The sequence below is a fragment of the Phascolarctos cinereus genome, unplaced genomic scaffold, assembly GCF_003287225.1.
Source record: "Phascolarctos cinereus isolate Bilbo 61053 unplaced genomic scaffold, phaCin_HiC Scaffold_7;HRSCAF=346, whole genome shotgun sequence".
Classification (NCBI taxonomy): domain Eukaryota; kingdom Metazoa; phylum Chordata; class Mammalia; order Diprotodontia; family Phascolarctidae; genus Phascolarctos; species Phascolarctos cinereus.
The window spans coordinates 125,726,399-125,752,625 of record NW_027556180.1 but is presented as its reverse complement, the minus strand read 5'-3'; positions in this window follow the sequence as shown (position 1 = coordinate 125,752,625).

Here is a 26,227-nt window from a genome sequence, read left to right as displayed (position 1 = left end):
CAGGGATTTACCTAGCTGCTCAAACGATCCAAGGCAAAGAGATCAGACAAAAGCAGGTCTACCCTGAATGAACATGTTACCATCACTACTATTCCTTAGAAAGGTTCTGTGCTTTTGTAGGCATCTTACCCAGTTCAACCTGATTAAGCTGCCTCTTAAGCACTGACCTAGTTACTCATTGCATTACTTAGGTACTTCGAAGGATATGTGATTTCGTTGACATGTTTATTCTCCCTAAAGATACAGATTGAAACCTTGCTCGACTTCTCCTGTTTAATTCTTGCTCATGTTTTCTCATAAATCACAAATATTCCTTTAGTCCTATAGGGGGCATCATGCAAGACTGAGGCATGGGTAATGGGTTAGTCCTTTACCACTTTGACAACATGGAAGCTACTCTCACGTGCTCACTAGGGAAAGAGGATTCCACTAGGTAAAGCTCATATCCCCTAGATGCCTTTTTGGCTTTGTTTCCTTTCTTGAGTAGAATGTTAGGCTGAAGAAGGGTATGTCCAGGCCTGAAAGTAACTCTGTAGGTTTAAGAGGTCTAGAACTCCATTGGGCCTACCTGACTAACTCCAAGGGGAATTTCTTCAACAGAAAAGATGACCACCAGTAGAAGGACACCAGAGGATATTTGGACAGTATAGATTCAAGACGAAATATGCCCATGCCTGTTGAGTAGTCCCACAAACTATTTTCTGATGAGGATATGATTATCTTCCCAGAAGAGACTGGAGCAGTGGTAGTTACTGAATCCAGTTTTAAGTCATTCTTTCAATTAATTCTTATAGCTTTTTTTTTGTTTTTTTGTTTAAGTTTTTCTTTTGTATAGGAAATAAATACCTGCCTCATAATTGATTCATATTGTATATTGGTTACCTTTACATTTTCCACTTTAGGGACACCCTAGACATTAGCCATGACCTAATCTTTAAGTAATTTGTTTCTGAAATGATTGGATAGGGGTTTAAGAAGCTGAAGAGTTTGAGAAGGAGCCTTGTCCCTCTCCCTTTAGAGTTCAGGCCCCCCCAGGACTTAAGCCAAGCTGGACTGCCTGAAGGTGTCTGGAGCAGAGAGGCCCCTTAGAGGAGAGCGGATTGGGTATAGTATCCCAGCTGCGTAGGCACAGTAGCTTTTCCTTAATTTTAGGCAGAGAATTGAAATCCTTTATGTAAATCATAAGCAGAGCTGGAAAAGACCTTAATGGGGTCTAGGATTGGAAGGTCTGAGAGTTTAATGATTTTATCCAAAGTCCTATAGCTAGTAGCAGATCTGGGATACAAAACTAAGCCCTCTGATTCTCTTCCTCCTGAACCATGAGAGACAGCTATGACAAAATAGCCAAAGAACTTTCCTTAGAGTCAGGAAAATTTGGGTTCAAGTCCCATTTTTGACATATTCCTGCTAGTCAACCCTGGTAGATCATTTAATCTCTCAGCGCCCCCAGGCTACCATCAAAGACTATAGTTACAGAGTAAGTTCCAATTTGCATAAACATTATTCACATCTCTTTATCTTGCAAGACAGAATAATCCATCAGTACTCTCAGTCCCTCTGATTGGACCCTCTGGTTAGAGGGCAGAGCCACGAGTTCCAGAGCCTCCATTTAAGATGGGGGCCCATGAATAAGTTGTGCTATGTGAATGTAATGGAATACTATTGTGCAATAAGTAATGACAAAAAGGCAGATTTCAGAAAAACCTGGAAAAACTTGTACAAACTGATGCAAAGTGAAACGAGCAGAACCAGGAAAACACTGTACATAGTAACGGCAACATTGTGTGATGATCAGCTATGAATGACTTTGCTCCTCTCAGCAACACAATAATCCAAGACAACTACAAAGTACTCATGATGAAAAATGCTCTCCATATCCAAATAAAGAACTGATGGACTCTGCATGCAGATTGAAGCACACTTTTTTCACTTACTTTGTTTTATTTATGTTTTTTTTTCCCCTTTTGGTCTGTTCCTTCTTTTGCAACTATGACTAATATGGAAATATGCTTTACATGATTGCTCATATGTAACCTATATCAAAATGCTTATCATTTTAGGAAGAGGGGAGGGGGGAAGTAGAAAATTTTGGAACTCAAAATCTTGTAAAAGTAAATGCTAAAAATTGTCTTTACATATAATTGGGAAAATACTATTAAAAAATAAGATGGGGGCCCAGCACAGTTTTCTCCCCATTTCTTTCCAGCTGTACTGTGTTCATTAGACTTCTGCATCATGTTTCTGAGCTGGGTACCTTCTCACCATCACCTGGTTTTTAGTTTTCTTTTGTATGTTGTCTTTCCACCCAATAGATTTTAAACTCCTTGAGGAGAAAGACCGTCTTTCTTTTTATATCCATAACCTAGCACAGTGTTTGGCACGTAGTAGGCACTTAATAAATGTTTATTGATAAACTGACTAGGCAAAGGGAGTTTCCTCTCCAATAGTTACCTAAATGAAAAAAGTAATAAATTCAGTCCCTCTAACTTCCCTTGTCCAAATGTTATCCATGTTTCATTAAAATGTTTGTAGGGTCCCAAGGAAGAGATATAAGACTATATCTACCTCTCCACTTCTTTGAAGAAATGAGGAACTATGGGTTTAAAACACTTCATATACTGTTGGATGTTTTCTAAAGCTAAAGCTGGTTGAAATTTTGGGAAATCACTTCACCTTATCCTAAAATCCCACTACAGAGGACTTGATTCAAAATCAGAACATGGTTTTTAATCCCAGATTTGCTACTTATTACTTCTTTGGCCTTAGGCAAGATACAACCCCTGTGGACCTCAGTTCCCTTTGAGGTCCCTTACAGTTCTAAATTGGTGATCAAATGAGCCTTGTACTCTACCTCCTTTCCAGGAGTAAATGTACGCTCTAGAGAAGGAAATAAGATGTCCTCCCTGGGCGAACAAAATAGTCTGTTTTTACATTGTACATTCTTCAGGTGGAACGTGAGCCTTACATTCTTCCATGAGAGGATATAGACTGTGTCTATAATATACATATCAGATAATTAAGCTTTGATGTGGTTAGTCCAGTTACTATGGCTTTCATAACAACTAGATCAGGTCATTTCATGGTGAATTATTTAACAATCAGTTTTGTAGATAATTAAATACTGGACTAATTGACCATGAGAGGCAGCACGGCATAATAGATAGAGGAAACAACCTAGAAGTCAAGGAGACCTAGGTTAAAGTCCTTCTTGTCTTAGAAATATGATGGGGTGTGTGTGTGTGTGTGTGTGTGTGTGTGTGTGTGTGTGTGTGTTTACAAGCAAGAAAAACCAACTTTAGGGAGGTAATTGTGAGAGTTGGTTGTCTACACTTGTGAATAGAACTGGATCTCAGATTTCACCAGCATAGGGCACTTGTGGGTGAGGAAGCCCCCTTTATCAATGCAAGTTCTCTGCAACTTAAAGTCTTAGAGAGCTGCCTAGAGTACTCACAGGTTAAATGACTTGCCTAGAATTGTACAGTCTATATATGTCAGAATCAGGTCTTGAGCCCAATACTTCCAGGCTTTGAAACCAGCTCTCTCTATATTAAACTCCATTGCTTCTCAAACAGATAAATTCACTGTATGATGAATTTACTATTGTATGTGTGTGTGTGTGTGTGTGATATAGCCTCTGCATTGTATAGAATTGGCATCACCCTTATATCCTTAACTGCCCAGGTCTTATCTAAGTTTATATTTAGAAATATAATAGCATATTCAGATTAGGGCTGTATTGGGATACAAAAACTAGACTGACTGAAGCATTTAAAAAAAAAGAACTGAGTACATGATTTAATTCATGTGGGGAACTCCCAGTGTGAAAATTCCTTTCACCAATGCAGAGTGTGAGGAGGATATATTATTATTTATCCTTTATTAATGTTGTTTGAATTCAGCTTTATGTGACAAGAAAACTCTCTAACCCAAAGCCTGCAGTAAAGTTCAAGCTGACTGCAGACACATTCTGGGGAAGCCTGATGGCTGCAGGATATGCTTGGATCCCACCCAAGTCCTGTTTTGGGTCTACCCAAAGCTTGTGTTTTGAGTTCCCCAAATTTGAGTGCTTATACTTACCTGCTGATATACCTCTCAAACTGCCCTTCTCTGAAAACTGACTGCTGCTTACCTGTGGCTGATCAGGCAAATGTCTTTATATATAATGTAGCCTCACAAAGACTCAGGAAGAAGCCATACCATTTTCTGACTTTCTCCTTTGCCAAATGACCTAATAAAATTATTTCTAAAACTCTTTTCTGTATTGGGGTTTGTTCTCATGACTAACAAGAATAGCAACTCTTCTTTAATTCTGTAATGAGCTGTCTTTTCCAGCCCTTACCTGTGACCAGGCCTCATCCAGCATCAACGAGTGATCCCGGGTGGTACCTATCTGCAGGCAAGGATGATAGTGATGAAAAGGGAGATTGGTGGGTGGAGAAAGGTGTCAGACCAACACCTGAAGCAATCCTGCCATTATCCAGATTCTCAAAGCCATAACTAGGGTGGGGGTGATTAGGACTTGGTTTCAGAGCACTGATATTTTTAGGGTACAGAAATGAAAAATATTTCTCCAGAAGAAGCTAGAAGTCACCATAGTAATTCATTGTTCTTCTACTCAACTGAATTTGTTTTAGTTACTTCCTGTATTATTTTTACATCATGAGCTACAAAGTGGATTAAAGGCATGATTTGTATTGCTAACCCCAAGGTGAGGGTGTATTGCTACATGTTCTTACAACCAAAATTTCTGATTATAGTAAGACAGCCTAACTAGTAGCTAGTTAGACAAAAAATATAATGAATTAAATAAGAAACTCCTGGCTTATCTTTACTCCTTTTCACAGCTAAACTTAAGAAAAAGATAATACTCATTGCCTCCACTTACCCTTTTCCTCATTTTTTAATCCCTAATAATCTGGCTTCTGTGCCACTTAACTGAAAATGTTCCTTCCTCAGGTTACCTTTGACCTCTAAATTACTAAAATCGATAATTTTAGAAAAACAAACTTCATCATTGATCTCTATACTTCTCACTGTTTATTTTTTACATAGAAAGGGTTTTTTTTAAACATTCATTTTTTTTTTTAAATTGAGTTCCGAATTCTCTCCCTCCCTCCTGCCCTTCCCCTACTCACTGAGAAGGAAAGAAATGTGATATCAATTATGTATATGAAATCATGCAAAACAAATTTCCATGTTAATCATGTCACAAAAACAGAAAAAAAATGAAGTGAAAAAATTGTGCTTCAATCTGCAGACTCCAACAGATCCTGGACGTGGATAGCATTTTTCATTATAAGTCCTTTAGAATTATCTTGGATCATTGCTTTGATCAGAATAGCCAAGTCACTCACAGTTGGTTATCATACAAAATTGCTATTAACTGTGCATAATGTGTTCCTGGTTCCACTCACCTCACTCTGCACTAGGTCATAAAATTTTCCCAGGTTTTTCTGAAATCGTCCTTCTTATCATTTCTTATACCATAATAGTAATCCATCACAATCATGAACCACAGCTTGTTCAGCCCATTCCCTAATTGATAGACATCCCCTCAACTTCAAATTCTTTGCCACTACAAGAGCAGCTGCTACAAATATTTTTTTACAAATAGGTTGTTTTCCTCTTTCTTTGATCTCTTTAGGAGAAAGACCTAGTACCAGGATTGCTGAGTCAAAGGGTATGCACAGTTTTATAGCCCTTCAGGTATAGCTCCAAATTGTCCTCCAGAATGGTTGGATCAGTTTGCAACTTTACCAACAGTGCATTAGTGTCCCAATTTTTTCCACATTGCCTCCAACACTTGTCATTTTCGTTTTCTGTTCCGTTAGCCAATTTGATAGGTGTAAAGTGGTACTTCAGCATTGTTTTAATTTTCATTTCTGTAATCAATAGTTATTTAGAGCATTTTTCTTGTATTACTATTGATAGCTTTGATTTCTTTATCTGAAAACTTCCTGTTCATGCCCTTTGACCATTTATCAATTGGAGAATAACTCATTTTTATAAATTTTATTTTATAACATTTTATTTTATATTGTATATGCATATATATACTTTATATACATGTTGTAAATATTACTCAATTTTCTATATATTGGAGAAATTATGCTTTTATCAGAGAAACTTGCTGTAAATTCTCCTCCTCTCCCTGGTGTTTTGCTTTCCATCTGCATTGGTTTTGTTTGTACAAAATCTTTTAAATTTAATGTAATTAAAAGTATCTATTTTATATTGCATAATTCTCTCTATCTCATTTGGTCATAAATTCTTCTCTTATCCATAAATCTGACAGGTAAAATATTATATTCTCCCCTAATTTGATTGTGATATCACCCTTTATGTCTAAATCATGTACCCATTTTGACCTTATCTTGGTACGTGGTGTGAGATGACAGTTAATACCTAGTATCTACCAAACTGCTTTCCAGTTTTCCTAGCAATTTTTGTCAAATAATGATTTCTTTTCCCAAAGATCCTGTTAGATTTTTGTATTTTTCAAACACTAAATTACTATGGTAATTTACTACTGTGTGTTGTGAACCCAATCTATTCTAATATATCACAAAAATCATACTTTATGACTAGGTGGGATTTATATCAGGAATGCAGGGCTTGTTCAATATTAGGAAAACTATCAGCATAATTGACCATACAATAATAATCAATAATATGATTATCTTGATAGATGCAGAAAAAAACTTTAAACAAAATATATTTATTCCTATTAAAAACACTAGAAAGCCTAGAAATAAATGGAGCTTTCCTTAAAATGACAAGCAATATTACCTCAAATCAGCAGAAATCATTATTTGAAATAGGGATAAGCCAGCAACCTTCCTGATAAGATCAAGGATGGAGCAAGGACCACATGATCACCACTTTTATTCATTATTGAACTAAAAATGTTGACTATGCCAATAAGAGAAGAAAAAGAAATCAAAGGAATTAGAGTAAGCATGAAGAAGCCAAACAATCCCTTTTTGCAGACTAGATGATGGTATATTTATAGAACCCTAAAGAATCAATCAAAAAACTAGTGGAGATAATTAACAACTTTAGCAAAGGTGCAATATATAAAATGAATCCACACAAATCATCAGCATTTTTTGTGATATATTACTATAACCTCCTTGCTATTATTTTATTTAAAATTTTTGCATCAATATTCATTAGGGAAATTTGTCTATGCTTTTGTTTCTTTGTTTTTATTCTTCATGGTTTAGATGTCAGAATTATATTTGTATCACAAAAAATTTTATAGGATGCTGTTTTTCCAAATAGTTTATATAGTATTAGAATTACTTGTTCTTTAAATGTTTGGTAGAATTCACTTCTGATGAATTCACATCTGGTTCTAGAGATTATTTTCTTAGTGATCTCATTTATGTTTCATCACATTTCTTATTTCTAAGATAGGATTATTTAAGTATTCGATATTTTTCTTCTGTTAATCTGGGCAGTTTTTATTTTTGTAAATATTCATCCACTTCACTTAAATTGTCATATTTATTCACATATAATTGGACACTTCGGTTTTGTCTTCTTTGGTGGTTCACTCATCCTTTTAATTTTTAATTTTTTAAAGTAAATTAACCAATAGTTTACTCTTTTATTTTTCATAAAGCCAGCTCCTAATTTTAGTTAGTTCAATGGTTTTTCTTTTTCAATTTTATTAATCTCTCTTTTGAATTTTAGGATTTACATTTTTATAGAGAGAGGATATTTAATTTGTTCTTTTTCTAAGTTTTAAAATTGCATGCCCAGGGGGCAGCTAGGTGGTACAGTGGAAAGAGCACCAGCCCTAAAGTCAGGAGGACCTGAGTTCAAATCCAGTCTCAGACCAAAGACACTTACTAGCTGTGTGACCCTGGGCAAGTCACTTAACCCCAATTGCCTAAAAAAGTTAAAAAAAAAATAAAATTGCATGCCCAATTCATTGATCTGTTCTTACTCTATTTTGTTGATATAAGCATTTAACAATATGAATTTTTTCCTTAAGTATTGCTTTTACTACATCTCACAAATTTTGGTATGTTGTCTCATTCTTGTCATTCTCCTTAATGAAATCACTGATTTTTTTTATGATTTGTTCTTTGATCCACTCATTCTTTAAGATTAGATTATTTAGTTTTCAATTAATTTTTAATCTATTTTTCCATAGTCTTTTACTGAATGCAATTTTTATTGCACTGTGATCTGAAAAGGATACATTTCATATTTCTGTTTTTCTGTGTTTGTTTATGTTGTTTTTAATGCACTAATGCATGGTCAATTTTTGTGAAGGTATCATATACAGTTGAAAAAAAAGTATACTTTTTTCTATTACCATTTAATTTTCTCCACAAATCTACCATATCTAACTATTCTAAAATTCTTCTAATTTCATTAATTTCTTTCTTTTTATTTTATAGTTGAATTTATCTAGTTCTGAGAGGGGAAAGTTTAGGTCCTCCCACTAGTACAATTTTATTGTCTATTTCCTCCTGTAACTCATTTAATTTTTCTTTTAAGTATTTGGATGCTATGCCAGTTGGTGCATACATTTTATATTGGTGTTACTTCATTGTCTATAGTACCCTTTGGCCAAAAGTAGTTTCCCTAACCTATTTTTGCTTTGGCTGAGATCATGATTGCTACCCCTGTCTTTTTTTCTTTACCTCAGATGTAGCATAATAGATTCTGCTCCAGACCCTCATTTTTACTCTGTATGTGTCTTTCTGTTTCTAGTGTGCCTCTGGTAAACAATATGTTGTTGGATTCTGGCTTATAATCCATTCTGCTATCTCCTTCTGTTTTATCAGTGAGTTCATCCCATTCACATTCACAGTTATAATGACTAACTGTGAATTTCCTTCCATTATAATCCTCCCCCTACCCCTGTTTATCCATCTCTCTCTCTCTCTCTCTCTCTCTCTCTCTCTCTCTCTTTCTCGTACCTCCTCAAAAGACTGTTTTGCTTCTGGCCTCCCTTAACATGCCTTCCCTTCTATGAATCCTGTCTTTCTCTTAACCCCTTCCCTCCTACTTCCCTGTTGTGTATGATAGATTTCTATGCCCAACTGAGTGTATCTATTATTCACTCTTTGAACCAATTCTGATGAGAGTGAGATTCAAGTGATGCCTGTCACCCCCCCATTTTCCCTTCCACCGTAAAAACTTTTCCTTGTGCACCTCTTTTACATGAACTAATTTCCCCCATTTTTCTACCTTACTCCTCCCAGTGCATCCCTCTTTCTCACCCCTTAATTTTTTTTTTGAGATCATAGTCAATTCACACCCATGTCCTTTGTCTATGTATACTCCTTTTAACTGCTCTAAAACTGATAAAATTCTTAGTGGTTACAAGTATCATCTTCAAATCTAGGAATGTAAGCAGTTTAAATGCATAGAGTCCCATAAGAAATCTCTTTCATGTTTACCTTTTTATGCTTCTCTTGAATGTCAAATTTTCTATCAGTAATGCTTGAAAATTCTCTATTTTATTAGATACCTTTTTTTCCCCTAAAGGATCGTTCTCAGTTTTTGCTGGTTAAGTTATTCTTGGTTGTAATCTTAGCTCCTTTGCCTCCTGGAATTTCATATTCTAAGCCTTCCATTCCTTTAATATGAAGCTGCTAAATGTTGTGTGATCCAATTTGTTGTTGTTATTGATCACTTGTTTCAGTCATGTCCAACTCTTTGTGACCTCATTTGGGGTTTTCTTTGCAATGGCACTAGAGTGGTTTACATTTCCTTCTCTTGGTCATTTTACAGATGAGGAAACTTAGGCAAACAGGGTTAAGTGACTTGCCCAGGATCACAAGCTAATAAATGTCTGAGGCTGGATTTGAACTCGGGTTTTCTTGACTTCAGGCTTTCTCCATTGTGTGACCTAGCTGCTCGATCCTGACTGTGGCTCCATGATATTTGAATTTTTTTTGTTCTAGATGCTTGTAATATTTTTTTCTTGACCTGGGGGCTCTGGGAATTTGGCTATAATATTTCTGGGAATTTTCATTTTGGGATCTCTTTCAAAAGGTAATGCTGGATTCTTTTAATTTCTAATTTACCATCTGCTTCCAGGATCTGGGGGCAGTTTTCTTTTATAGGTTCTTGAAATATGATGTTTTGGCTCTTTTTTTGATCATGGCTTTCAAGTAGTCCAATAGTTCTCAAATTATCTTTCCTTGATCTACTTCCTAGGTCATTTTTTATGAGCTATTTCACATTTTCTTCTATTTTTTAATTTAAAAAATTTTGTTTGATTTTTTTTTTTGCGTGTCTTATGGAATCATTAATTCCTACTTGCCCAATTCTAATTTTTAAGGAATTCTTTTCTTCAGTGAGCTTTTGTACCTTTTTCAAAAATTATCCAATTTGCTTTTTAAGGAGTTTTTCCAGTAAATTTTGTATGGTTTTTCCATTTGGCCAATTCTGTTTTTAATGGTGTTATTGTTTTCAATATTTTCCCTCAGTATTTCAATATTGCCTTTTTAATAGAGTTATTTGCTCTTTTTGTAGTTTTTTGCATCACCTTCATTTCTTTTTCTAGTTTTTCCTCAATCTCTCTTATTTGATTTTCAAAATTCTTTTAAAGCTCTTCCAGGAATTTTGTTGGGCTTGTGTTCAGTTCGCTTTTTTTTCTTTGAGGCTTTGCTTGTGGCTATTTTGATAAAAGTGTCTTCTTCTGAGTTTGTATCTTGATCTTCCCTGTCCTCATGATAGCTTTATATAGTCAGGTTCTTTTTTTTGTTATTTGCTCATTTCCCCAGCTTATTGTCTTCAAACTTTATGTTAAAGTTGGGCTCTGCTCTTGGGGTGAGGAGGGAGCACTTTCCTAAGCTTCAGGCTTTTTGTGCTGTTGTTTTTAGAGCTCATTCTGGTGGGTCTTCAGGTTTTCAGTGCTTCCAAGGTGATAAAGTCCAAGGAAAGGTTTGATTATAGCTGTCCCGGACTATGCTCTAGTCTTTACCCAGAAAGGGAATATGCTGTCCTACTCCTGTAAGTACTAGTGCTCTTCTTAGACTTGGAACCAAGACCAGATCCCTTCTTCTTCTGTGGCCACAAACACTAGTGATGCTTTCTGTCTTGGAAGTGAGAGCAGGGCCCCTGGTTCTTTGTGGGCAACCACAAGCATGCTTTTCTGCCTGGAATTGTGACTAAGGCCCCTGCTTCCCTGTAGCTACAAGTGTCCTGGAACTGGGACCTGGAACTATGTATGGGCAATGCAATAGGGTCATGCACCCCATGCCAGCAAATGATCCCCTGTCATCTTTTTCTGACCAGTTGTCCAACCCCATTGCTGTGTCTTGGATGAGAGTTCTTGATGCTGCTGCTACTGCTATTACAACTATCTCCAAGATCTCCTGCTAGTATTGCTGCATTGCTTGCACTCCAGGCCACTCCAAGTTGGCCCTTACCCTGGTGTCACAGACCTCTCTTGCTCACTTTCTAAGTTCTTTTTGGCTGTAAAGACAAGTTGGCTTTCCTAAGCCTGAATTCTATATGAGAGGTTATTTTAATGTTGTTTGGAGGGGAATGTTGGAAGAGTTCAGCTGAGTTCCTGCCTCTACTCTGCCATCTTGTCCTATCTTTATCACTGTTGACCAACTGTTCCTATGGGACATTCTCTTCCCTTGGCTTCTTCTCATTTTCCTTTACTGATGCTTTGCCTACTGATCTGACTGCTCTTTCTCAGCCTTCCTTGTTGGTTCTTCATCTATTATCTGTTGACACCCTTAGAAAAGGTATTCACTAGGGCTCTGTACCGAGACCTCTCCTCTCTCTAAACCTTCTCTTGGTGATCTCAGCATAGATGCATTTAAATTCTCTGTTGATGATTCTCATATCTACCTACCCAAGCCTCATCTTTCTCTTGAGCTTCAGATTGTATCAGCAACTATCTACTGGACATCTCTATCTCACTTAAATATTATAGACATCCCAAGCTCATCATATCCAATGTCCCTTAAATGCATTCATTCAAGCTTCTATATTTCTGCTAAGCATACCACTGTGCTTCTATTTTACTCATCTTCATAAACATAGACTGATCTTTGCTTATTTCAACTTCCTACCAAACGACATCAATTCAATTAGTTTTCTGGCATTGTTTATGCTGCTTCACAACATATCTTGCATCCAACTCTCTTGGTTCACATGGTTACCACCCTAGTTCAGACCCCCATCACTTCTTGCCTGTACTATTGCAATAGCAGCCATCTTAATTGGATTCTTGGCTTCCAGTCTCTTCTCTGTCCAATATATCCCCAACATTGCTGCTGAAAATAATACTCCTAAAACACATTTCTACCCATTGTCACTTGCTTATTTATGAACTTCAATGGCTTCCTATTGTCTAAAAGATAAAATGCAAACCCTCCATATTGGCATTCAAAATCCTTCACCAACTGGTTCTGGCTTATCTTTTCTGGTTTATTTTATGTTACTACTCTTCACACATTTTACGTTTTAGCCAAACTGACCTAATTGCTCCTTTCTGAACTCAGCATTCTATCTCTTATCTCCATGCCTTCACACAGATTATGCCGCAGTGCCTATAATATTCTTTCCTCAGCTCTACCTTTTAGAATCCCTAGCTTCCTTCAAGTCTCAGCTCATATGCTGCCTCCTATGGAAAGTCTTTTCTGAGTCTCAAAATCAGAGATGCCAACTGGTGATCCAGTAGATCTACATCACTGATCAACTATTAAACATTTCAAAATGAATGTCCTTTAGACATCTCAAACTGAATACGTACAGAAAACCCATTATGTTTCCTTCCAAAACTATCCTTCTTCAGAACTGTCATATTTCTGTTGAAGACACCACCATTCTTCTACTTAACTAGGTTCGCAATATCTTGGTTTCATCATTGACTCCTCACTCTTGTTCAGTCTACATTTCTGATAAGCTGCTAATTATTGTCATTTCTACACCCACAATGTCTCTCATATCTGTCCTGTTTTCCACTCACAAAAGCACCACCCTAGTTCAGGCCCTCATTGCCTCTCACACAGACCATCACAATTGCCTCCCCAATTGGCCATCCTACTTGAAGTCTTACCTTATTCCACTCCGGTCTTTACATAGCTACCAAAGTGTGGTGAGTTGGCTAAATGATTCATTTAAAATCACTGAGAAAATAAGGAGCCACATACCTTGAAGCTAGGATATACACAATTTTATCCTGCATCTTCCACATTGATTATAATTATATCACATTTCCAGGTTATGCTATTATGCACATGGAACAAAATATGTTTGGCAAATGACTGCCCTGGTGTCACTGCCTCACCAACCATATGAAATATGAAGGGAGAACTGGGAATCCATGTAAATTATAGTATTTGTAAATACATGCTAGGAAAGAATTATGTTACTGGAATGATGTAAAAAAAGAGTTGAATATAAACAGATGTAGAAAAGTGATGGCAAAATTTGAGCATATTAGAATTTTTATATGTCTAAAGGGGGACAGACAATACTTTTCTCAGAAAGTAAACATTATGGTAGGCATTTTCTCCCCAGAATCTAAAGAACTTTACTGTAATGGGTTTTTGTTCCCAGAAATTAATCAAAACAAATCATTTTATTCCCAGAAAAATACAGTATAAAAGCTGCTCTTACTGAAAGGAAATATTCTGTTAGAAATTATTACTCAAAGATTAATTCCTGTGTTGAGGTAAAAAAAAAAAGTTGGATGTCACTAACATTCTGGTTCTAGATTTTTCTTTTTTTAGCTGATGAGAAATGATTTCATATTTTTAGAAATCTATTTTGAAGGGCACTGTTCCTGCTCCCCAACACAACTTACTTATGATATGCTATTTTAGCAAAAGAAGCACTTTTTTATTCCATTTTTTTAAATAGTAAGAGCTTATACAACAGACATGCAATTTTGGCTCCCCCACAATGTATTTGAAATCTCTCAAAAGATTTACAGAAAAAAAGACCCCCTTTTGGAAAAAAAAAAGCAATAAAACTGCTACTGGTGTATCAAGGACCTCCATGGGTTTTTTTTTCAAGGCAGAGAAGACTTTATTGTTCTAGAGAAGAAGGTCTTTGTCACTCAGAGTCCTTTCATTTCTTTCTTGTGAACAAAGATTCAGACCAACATGTTCCTTTATTATGAGCTAATACACTTTGATTTTTATAGAAAACAGATGTTTTAAATTTTAATTTCAAATCATATTACTATTAAAGAACATCTTTCCCTTTAGTTCGTTTCTTTTTCTCTTCCTTGTCTTCTCCCCCACACCCTTTTTCTATTTTCAAACTCGTTATTATTTACAGATCTCCTTAGAGTTTGCCATTCTTCAGAAGAGTGTGGTCTTCCATGTTAAATTACTTAAAGCAGGCCTTCCCTAGGAAATACTTCTTTTCACTCCTTAAAAAGAGCATTGCTTTGACATTGCTAAGACGAACTCTTCTCCTCCATATTTTTTCCTCAGCTATCCTTTTCTCTACTGGTCCTGTTACTATTAACACTCTCTCTGTTTTTTCCTTCTTTAATCAGACATAATACCTGATATTTGCTTTACATTGAACTGCTTAAATATCACTTTCATTATATATCCATTAGCTTTATCCCTTTACCCTCTCCCTTTTCTAAGTGGATGAGAATCAAGTTTTCTCACAGGAAAATAAATCAATGTCATAAAAGAGTAGAAAAAAATAGTATAGCTTGAGTATTCACAATAGTAATTTCCTTTCTTTTTTCCTCTTAGGTTGAATAATTTCAATTCTGAAGTTAAAAGAAATTGAAAAAAGTCGTGGGCTCTTAATTGCTATTACTATTGCTGTGGCTACCGTTATTATAATTGTGCTGTTAAAAAACATACTTCCATGGTGGTATTCTTTAAACATTTTTTTCGGAAGAATTACTATGTAAAACAACTACAACAATAATGGTAAATTTGACATTTATATGGCACTTTAAGGTCTACAAAAAAGTTTACTTACATTAAAAATTTGATCCTCTCTGTAATCATGTTAAATAATTTAAGTATTACTATCCCCATTTCAAAGGTAAGAAAACTGAAGTTGAGAGAGAAGTATCTTCTCTGTCACAACTAAGTTAGTAAGTATATGAGCAGGGATAGATATCAATTCCAAGTAGGCAAAACAAGTTAAGATTTCATAGCTTACAAGGCAAGCCAGCATTCCCCAGGAAACTTCTGGCCCTGCACATGTGAAGCCCCATCACCTGAAGAATTAATTTTGAAGTGTGTGTTGAAGACTGTGGGAATAAAGATGGCATTTTTTATCATCAAAAGATCATTATCTTTTTTGTATTGGTGAGTACTATCTCTGTATTTCTTTAGAAGCAGAAAATACCTATCTAACTCATTCAGGAAAGTAAATTACTATTGATCTATTCCATTTCTAAGGTAGGAAAAAGTGAACAGGAACTTGGCCATCTCAATGGCATTTTTTTAATAATACGGCAATAGACCTTTTTACCCACTGGAATATTAGAAGAATAATTAAATATCAGTGTCCTTTATACTCATAAAATATATGTTTGGATAACTGGGTCATGCTATTTTCTATTACAGATACAAATAGAATTACCCACAATAAGAATATAATGATATCTTACATTTTCATAGTGCTTATATTTTATTTTTCAATGCACTTTCTGTTCTATTATCCTCACAATATTTAAAGGTATGTAGTCTGGATAATTTGCAAATTAGTACACTGAGACATTGAAAGGCTAAATGATTTATCCGAGGTAATGCAGATAATGTGGCTCTGGGATCATAACCAATAATTTCTAACAAGTTCAAGGAATTTTTCTATTAAAAAAAAAAAGACTACCTCCAGGTTGGTCTGAAAGACAAGATCACCAAGTAAATATTTCAGTACCTCCTTGTGGCAATGTCTCAAATCTATTCTGGCACAATCTACATTGTGCAGTATTTTTTTAAATTTCTTTTTTTCTTAATGCAGATCAAACAAAGGAGAGGTAATTTTCTGTTAAAAGAAAGCTATTGGGCCTTATATCTCTAATAATGCTAAAAAGGAAGAATATGAAAGGAGCCCAAGATGCTAATTTACTTTAGAGTAAGACAAAATAACAAATTAAACCAGATATCCTGCAAACTTCTCCAGGCTTCTGGATAATCGCAGAATTTCAGAATTAAAAGGGAACTCAGAGGTCATCCGATGGAACCTGTACTTGAAAAACTCAACCTTGATCCCCATAACAATTCACAAGTAGTTACTCAACTTTTGCTTGAAGATATTCAGTAATGTAGGACTCATTACCTTCCAAGACAAACTATTTCACTTTTCAATAATTGTAACTGTTAAGGAGATTTCCTGACATCAAATTTAAGTTCATCCCTTTAAACTCACCTATTACTCCTAGCTTTATGCTCTGATATTACATAAAACTTCATATACTAGTGAAAGCTATTATGTATCTCCCATCTTCCATTTTCTCAGCTACTCTTTAACCATTCCTCAAGGCATAAACTAGAGACCTTTCAATATTCTGATTGCCCTATTCTGGATACTCTCCAGCTCATCAATGCCTTTCATAAAATTCAGTGCCCAAAAGTAAACACAGTTCTTCAAATATCATCACAGAAGGGTTGCAAACACATGAACTTATTTCTGGAAGCTATGAGTCTTTTAATTTAGCCTTTTCATTTAAGATTTTTTATTTTCCATATTACACTATTGACTCATATCAAACTTTGTGGTATGCTTGCTGTATACTATACTGCAAACTGAATCATTTAGTAGCTACATTTTACATAATTCTTGTGAAATTTATTTTTTGAGCTCAAGTGAAAGACTTTACATTTGTCCCTATTAAATTTCATCTTCCAGCCCAATGTTCTAGTCTATCTAGATTTTTTAAAAAAAATTCTACTTTGTTATCCAGTTCCTTTGCAATCTCTCCCAGCTTTCTCATCTGCAAACTCATTTAGCAATTCTTTCACCCTCCTTACTTCAGTATTCAAGCACATATGATTTCATAGGTGTGTGTAATTCCTAAACCAACAAAGATCAAAGCCCTTCAATCCCTTAACATAAGGTCTTTTTGAGTTGCAGTGAACAAAGTTGATCACTGGGTAGCTAACTCTGTAATGAACTTTTTCTATTTTGCTTGTCCACAGGTGAATAACAAGTGGCCCATTTGTAGTCTTCTCAGTGTGGCAGACCTTGTTAGAGCCAGAGCTCTAATGGATAGAGGAAGTGCCTTGAAATCAGTAAGCTTTTTAGAACTCAGGGTCCACAATGTGTGTCAATGACACACTGGACTTTGGTGGAGGCTTCCCTCTAGATCTATAGTAAAAAGTAAGCAATACAAAGTGAAAGTGCCGGATTCTAAAGTTTTTAAAGTTGACTAATAATAGAACAGGAATATTTCTCTAGCTAGGGGGGTTCTAGCAATGGAGTTTTATCGGTCAGAACTTTTGAATTCATTAGAATGTAGGGAAATCCAGGTCTGAAAACTGCCTCCACTGATACAAATTGGCAACCTACCTAAAACCCTCGTCTTTCTTAGATGCCTGGGACACTGAGAGTTTAAATAACTTGCCAATATAATTTAATACAGCTAATTGTATTGGGCAGACATTTAACTCAGGTCTTTCTGATTTCTCTATCCTAGGTCTACTTCTCTGTAAAGCAGTTATAAGCCCAGGTAGCTATAGATCATATACCTGAAGCCACTGAAATGGTACCAGTCAGATTGACAGCAATTAGTATTCTACAGGGAATACTGTTCTCCAGTTCCCTTTTGCACATGAGTCTGAACCAAGAATTGTAGGATGACTGAATAATTTTCGAAATTGGGGTTTATTTTTTAGGATCTTGGAGTTAGAAGGGACCTTAGAGATGATCTAATCAGACTTCCCTCACAGTTCAGAAATACATTTATAATATTGATTCATTCAGCAAGCAATTATTAATTATTATAATCATCCAACTTCTGGTGATTGAAAGTTTATATTGACCTAGGAAGGGCTATCTGTCCCTTACAAGGCAGATTATTCCATTACCAGAAATGTCTTCTATATTGCATGCATAGTTTATGCATTTATATTCACTCATACTTCAGTAGGAGAGGTTGAAGGAATTGGGAATAACTAGATGGAAAAAGAGAAGACTCAGGGCAAACATGATTGATGTCTTCGAACATTTGAAAGGCTGTCACAGGGAAGAAGGATTACATTTGCTCAGCATGAGATTGGAGGGGAGAAGCAATACCATAACTAGGAGCTATAGCAAGACCTCTATCTCTGTCTCTGCCTCTCTTTCTACACACACATATTTGAATACATGTACATATATATGCATATATATAATACATACATATATGATATGCATATATATATATATATTTCTTACAATTGGAGCCATCTGAAATTGGAATGTGTTGTATAATTATGCAATGACTTTCTTATCACTCAAAGTTATTTATTAATAACTAATATTTATATAGGGTTTGGAAGTTTGTGAAGAGTTTTCCTCACATCAGTCCTTTGAGGTAGGCAGTATAAATATTATCATCCCGATTTTATAGAGGAAGAAAATGAGACTATGGAAGATTTAGTAATTTATCTACTATAATCAGACAAGGAAACTTTTGAGATAGGATTCAAAATCAGGTCTTGTGATTCTACAACTAGTACTTTATCCATTATACCATGCTACTGATATTTCTTGAAGAGAGATTCTATAAAGGACATTTATATAATGATTATAGTGTTAGAAAGATAACTCTTAGGCTCCTTTCCAATTATAAGATTCAATGAAATGGGTGTCTGGATAGAGTAGGACTTCTAGTGATTTGGAGTTATGAAGACATCCAGAAAAAAATTAAGGGAAGGAATGAATTATTTTAGATTACTAAAACTTAACTTTTTATGTTAATTTTTAAAATTTTGAAATTTTGAATGAAACATGTTTAAAATGTACTATGTACTTTCCTGTACACTAAATATCATTTAATATTATAATGATAGGGTCATTTTAAAAATTAAATATCTCTCCCCTCCTTTTACCCTCTATCCTTTTCCTTACTTTTGAACAATTTTTAAAAATCTGCCTTCAAGTTTTGCCTCTGACACATATTGACTATGTGTCAGGCACTGAGTGCCCTCGGTGATCTGGGGCAAATCATTTAACCTTCCAGTACTCTAGGCAACTCTCTGACTTTAAGATGCAGAGTGCTGGTCTACATTGGTAGAAAGTGCTTCTTTGCTTGGGAATTTCCTATATCCATGAAATTAGGATAGGGTCCAGTCCCTATCCTAATGATGATAATAATAATAATAACATGTGCTTCACATGTTTGACTATGTTGTGTGCAACATGATGGAAGAAATGCTACTGAAGAAATGTAGACATGGATTGTGATTTGAGGAAAATTACTTTTGGTGGGGAAACCACCGCTGCATAGTGGTAATGGAAATTACCCAAGGTAAAGGAAATTTGTCAGTGAGATTTTTAATTTGGGGACTTTTAAGCTGTGTCCTTTGTTTTACCAGCAGGCTAATTTTACCCTGGAAGCATTTCTTCAGACACCATCAATAAAGTCCTAAAACACAACACAGAATAAAACCAAAAGTCCTGGGACAACATTTTAAAATGATTATGCTTGGAATTTATGTGTTGAATGTTCCTGGGGTTTTCTAGTTTAAATGCTACACTTTAACCTTTTAAAATAAATTTAATTGTGAAAGTTGATTACAACTGAAGTCTTAGAATGAAAAGATTTCAGATTTAGAAAGGATATGAGAGACCACCAGATTTCACGATCATTGATCTAGCGCTGGAAAAGATCATAAAAGCCCATCTATTTCAACCTTCTCATTGCATAGATGAGGCCCAGAGAGGAAAGTTACTTGCCAAGCACCACAATGAGAGTCAGTGACATATAGGGTGTTAGATCTAAGATCTCCTGAGCCCTAGTCCTGTATTCTATCGATTACATGTCTTATTCATGACAAAATCATTTTAGAAATTTGCCATCTTCCTTTTCAAAATGGGGAAGGAATCACCTGTTTAAATAGTCATCAGGTGCCAAATTGTGCTTTCAAATTTAGAATGGGTTAATGATGAGCATGCTTCCATTTGTGAGTCTCCCTTATGTCGGACAAGACATCTTTTGAGTAGTTATTTCTATCTTCTTAAAAAGAAAGAAAACAAAACTACTGCACAATGGGTTCAAATATAAAAGTGATAAGCTATCCTATATATCATCTTTAAAAAATTCATGAATACAGAGATTCATAGTTGGGGGAATCCCTTAGGATAAAGGTGGGCTATAAGGTCAATTTATTAAAATAATGCCTATTTAATTAATTTATAGTCACTGCTTACACATTTTTCTCATCTTCCTTTTAAACATCAGTCCTTCTTACTCAGACTCAATTTAAAAAGCTGAAAATATTATTTTCTCAGTGATACTTTTAAAATAGCTATGCAGTTTATAGATAAGCAATGAGGTACTATGTAAAGAACATTGGATTTGAAGGGGAAAGAACTGGGTGTTATTAAAATCTGGGAGGCAGAGCAGTCACACTCTGCTCCAGGAAGGTAAAAAACCACTATCAGTAGTTTTATTAAAAATTATTTTATTTTTAATTTATAGAATAAAACAAGCATTTCAATAACATAGTGCAATAAAAAGTGATTGCACGTGAAAGTATAAATTTGCTATGCACAACTTGCTATTCCTCTCAAGTATATAACAAAACTATCGTGTATGTTTCTTTTTTTCCTTTTTTTCTTCTCTCTCCCTCCCCTCCCTAAAGATGGCTGCCATTAGACACAAATAGATATCTATATATGTGTAAAATTATTCTACATATACTTCTATTTATCAGTGCTTTCTCTGGATGCAGATAACGCTTTTTTATATGTTCTTTATAGTTAATCTGAGTCTTTATAATAGACAAAATAACTTATTTGCTTAAAGTCACTCAAAACAGTTTTGCTATTACTTTATCAGTAGTCTTAAAAAAAGCAACATCCTTTTTCCTAATTAAAAAAAAAAATGAAGAGATCCCAGGTTTCTGTGTTAGTGCTCCTAAAAAGGCTCTTATCCTATGGATTGTGTTAGAAGCTGAAATGGAGTGAGATACTCTTGTACAAGAAAAATACAGTCCTAGGAATCTGGTTATCTGAGTGGCTTTTCCTGTGGGTTTCCATCTGTGTCTGTGTCTGTGTCTGTGTTTCTTTCTGTGCTGTTTCTGAGAGCTTTTCTATGTTGGACTGTGCTTAAAGCTGCTTGAAGTCTTATCAGAGACTATTAGAGGTAGACCATGATGACTCTGTTACAAAGTCAGAAACATTTGTTTCCTTAACAATGCTTTCAGAACCCTTCTATATTCTCCTGGGCATGTCTTCATCAGATTTTGGTTGAAGGAACCTGAAAGTTAGCGATGTTGGCACGCTGATGGTAGATTCAAGGCCCAGCTTTGTCACTATATCTCTGTGTCACTTTGGGAAAGTTTCTGGGCCTCAATTGTAAAATAAGTATAAGAAGCAGCTTGAAATAGAGTGTAGAAGGTGATCCACTGAGGAGAGAAGACCAGGACTGAAGTACTGCCTATGACATGTAATAGCAAGTAAGTCATTGAATCTCTTAGTCATTTGGGCAACTCTTTGTTGGTAGAAATTATAGATGAGTTTTTGATCTTCAACAGCAGAGTGAGTTTCTATACCATGCATTCCTTATACAAATGAAATCACAAGCCCGTACCCAAAAAAAAAATTGGCATTTACACTACCTACCTTTTACTGTTGCTCTTATGATGAGAATGCTTAGAGGCAGCTATGCAGTACAAAGGATTGAACACCAAACGTGGAGACAGGAAAACCTGAGTTCAAATTTGACCTCTGACGATTACTGGCTTGTGTGACTCTGGGCAAATCATTTAAACTCTCTCAGCTTCAGTTTCCTCATCTATAAAAAAATGGAGATAACGGTACCTATTTCTCAGGGTTGTTACAAGGATAAAGTAAGGTAATATTTGTAAAGCACTTTGTAAACCTTAAAATGCTATATAAACTAGCTATTATTATAATGTGTATGAACATTCCTTATGAACAGGATAGTATTATTATTATTATTATTATTATTATTATTATTATTATTACTATTGTTATTTTACTGTCAAGTTGGATTTTACCTACTTTTTCTAGTCATCTCTGCTGACAACATTTTATTAAAGGAATAAGGCCCTTTTTGGTTCTAGTGGACAGAATATTAGGATCCTGAAAGGAGGGAAAATATTGACTTGAATCACAAAGAAAGAGGCTAAGCCTATATGGATTTAATTCTCAGATGGTTTTCATTGATTTATCTTTATTTTTTTAATTTTAATTTCTATTTGTACCTTTTGTTTTTATATCCCTTAATTTATGAATATATCCTTTACCATTCCCCTACTCAGCCAGCTATCCCTTATTATAAATTTTAAAAAGAAAGAGAGAAAAAGGTCAGCAAATCAACTAATATATTATGTCTGACAACATAGGCATATAATTCAGACCAAGAGTCTCTCAAATCTGCAAAGAAGGCAGGAAGGAAGGTGCATTTTCTTAACTCTTCTTTGGGTCACACTTGGTTTTTATGATGACATAGCACTGTTTTTCCTTTTTTGTTCTTTAAATTGCTTATTTCCTCCTGCGTCAGTTCAGGTAAATCTTCACATGCTTTTCTGAACCTTTCAGGTTCATCATTTCTCATGGTGTAGTAATATTCCACTACATTTTTGAAACGTAATTTATTTAGAAATTCTACAATTGATGGACACCCACTTAGTTCCGAATTCTTTGCTGGACTGGTTTGATTTAAATGAGAAGTTTGAAAGAATCCACTGAATCACTGTTAAGAAGACACCAAGAAAAACTACCATTTCCAGGGTTATCCTTCCAGCAATACTAAAAAGAAGCACCATTACTACTAATGACGTTGGAATGAAAAGATGACAGTTATTAACTATGGCCATGTGACGTGGCTAAAATTGAAGAAGAGAAAAACTGAAGTGAGAAGCAAAACTCCCAGTTTCTTCTGAAATCTGTTACTATCAGCACATGCTGCTCTGAATGAATTTGCCTCTTTTTACCCTTCCACTTACTTTCCCATAAGTGACAGTTGAAAATGTGGTGTCCCTTCATTAGAAAATGCTGCAGCCTGCCGAGCAAGCCACTAGTGAGTAACCCAGTCATTTTGACATTCCTTTGCAAATTAGCTCGGCTTTGCTAGTACAGGTCTGCTCTACTGCACAGGGGGGCTTTCAACTTCGAGAATCTGGCAGGAGTTCAAGATCAAAGTGTTGCTTTGAACCCACTTGTTAGCCGTGCAAAATAAACACAATCCACCTTGCAATAAAAAAAGCATCAGCAGGAGAAAAAAAGAGAACATTCTAAAACCCTGCACAGAGACTTCAAAAACTCTCACTCTGGCTGCTAAATTAGGGCTGGAAAAATAAATCCTGCTCCTGAAAAGGAATTGGGAAGGGGCTGCAGAGGAGGGAAGAATCATCCCATAACAAACAACAGAAAAATTAGAATCACTGAGAACTAATTATGTTTTCATGATCACAAGTACATTCAAAGTTTGAAAGCACATGGATGCGTCCTGATGTTGCCATCAAATGTTCCTCTGGCTAATGATTTGCCAGTACAACTGTTCACTTCCTGTGGTGGATTTATGCTAAATCCTGTTATTAGTCTTGGTCTGCAATTGCCATTGTCTATGACTAGAAGCAAGGCTCAAAGGCTACAGTCAGCCTTTTATTACACAACATGTGAATGGAGATTTGACCCAATGTCCGACCACTTCCCCTCTTTGGTTTTTATGTAAGCTTGCTGAGCCTTTCCCTATAAATCACTTGGTTCCAATGAACTTTTACTCTCTCCCATCCCCCTTTTCAACTCTGTAGGGTTTTTTCTTTTCTTTCTTTTTTTGGAGTGTCTTTTAAAAAATAAACCACCCCATTTCTTTTTCTCCTAATTTTTTTAGGTACTTGAAAACATTTCCTTCCATCCGATTCCTACAGGCCTGTGCTACAGAAAACATATGAAAGCAATACTTAATGTTTTGATTTAGTTTGATACTTGACATTGAGGGTTGCAAAAGTAAATTACAAATAAATAGTTGGGGGAGGGGTGAAGAATAGCTTAATATGATTTACATTTCAGCAGGGTGATAATTTAAAACAAATATAGCTTTTGTAAAAGTTAAGTACTTTTTGTTTTGCTCCAAGTGACCAACATTTTCCAAAACATTTGATATTTGCTGCATTTCATCTTAATTTGACATCACCTTAAATATGCTTTTCTGTTCTCTGTTTAGATAGAATTGAGACAAATAACATAAACCAATGGAAAGAAAAAATCAGGAGGACAGTTTGTACTATTCTAAAGCTCTGAATGTAAATATAACATTTTCTGTTTTCAGTAAGATGATACTTAACAATGGATGACTTTGAAAAAGGTTCTCTAATTTAGAAGCAAACTTAAAGCATTTAATGGAGGCCAAGAAATGTTGGGCTTTAAAGGACGAAGTAGATTGTCCATCCATACCTTCTGGATCTATTCATCTACAGAATTTTGTGTAGAAACTCCCTCCATTGCTATAAATCACCAATTTGTCTATAACTTATTATCTTAGAAAGTTATGAGGAGTTTTGAAATGTTAAATGATTTGCTCATAGTTACACAGCTAGTATGTGTCAGAGGAAAGACATAAAACCAGTTCTTCTTGATTCCAAGGCTGGTCTTCTATCTGCTACACCATACTGACTCTCCAAAGGCAGATAAAGCATACTTCCCATCTCTTGGTACAGAGGTGAGGATTTCTGGGTGTGAAATGCCCCATGTTATCAGACACAATAACTGTTAATTGCTTTTGCTTACCTACTTTTATTTGGACAAAGGAAGGTTCATTTGGTGGTGATGGAAAATTGGAAAGCATGATTTAAGAACAGAAAGCTTCAATAAAACATTTGGAAAATAAATTCAGAAGTTGGAAAACTAATAAGTGAAAGAAATATTAGTGATGGCATAATTCACATTGTCATATCACTGTAGAGAAGATAACTAGAGGACCTTTGCACATTTAAAATATTGCTTTCTTTTTTTGCTGGAATAGAAGGTCTACACCTATGATTTCATCAGAAAGGGAAAATCCCATGGTGAAAATTCCCTTCATTGATACAGATCTGCAGTGATTTTTCATTTCTGAGCAGTGCTTGAGGGCTCTGACAGCATAAGTGACTTGCCCACATTCACACAGCCCGTATTTATCAAGGGCAACCCTTAAATCCAGGTGTTTTAGACTTTAGGACTAGCCCTCTATTCACCAGAGTATGCTAACTCTCTTTTCCTATGTGACACTGCATAATGGACATTGTTTTCAGAGCTTTTGTGATTAATGTATGGCTTTGTGATTAAATGTATGCTACTGATTCCTCTCAGAATATTAATTTCAATCCTAAAGACAAGAACCAATAGCTTCTTCTTGACCTTTCTGAAAACAATCTCAGCGTAAATAAAAATATGTCTCAGTGGCCTTAATTGTTTTCCCGAAGAATTGTTCCTTATCTAGTTCAGTAAGCCGCTGCTAAAACACCTGACAATTTGATATGCTGCTAATTCTTACATGCCCAGGAAGGCATGTGTGTATGGGACAACCTCTATACTTACTTAGGCAGCTGTGTTCCAGTTACTGAAGCTGATATGTTGGAAAGTCTTTGAATGTTACCTTATGCCTGTAAGAGTGCCTTACATAATAATACTGCCTCTGACCCAGAAGTCCAGTGAAATCATGGAACCTAACTAGGGTTCAGATAGTTCTTCCTTTGTTTGTAGTCTGTGGCCCCCATGGGTACTCAGTAGAGACAGGAGGGAATCTGGAATAAGCAGCATAGGGATCTTTTTAACAGTACTTATAGCCCTTCCCTCAGGCCTGTCCCTAGGAGAGAAGAGGTAGAAAGAGATTAGTAATCATAGCTACTACTTATCTCTCTCTCCAGACTGACAGACTTTCAGAGTTGGAAGGGTCTACAATGTCCACCAAGTTCAACCTATGCCTCAAAGAACAAACAAACAAGCAAACAACAACAACAACAACAAAATAAAACCAAAGCAAAACCCTCTACAACCTACAAGTAGTCAGTCATCCAGCCTTTGCTTAAAGACCCCCAGTGAAGGCTACCTACTACCTCCTGAGTGGTTATTCCGCTTGTGGCTAGGTCCAATTTTT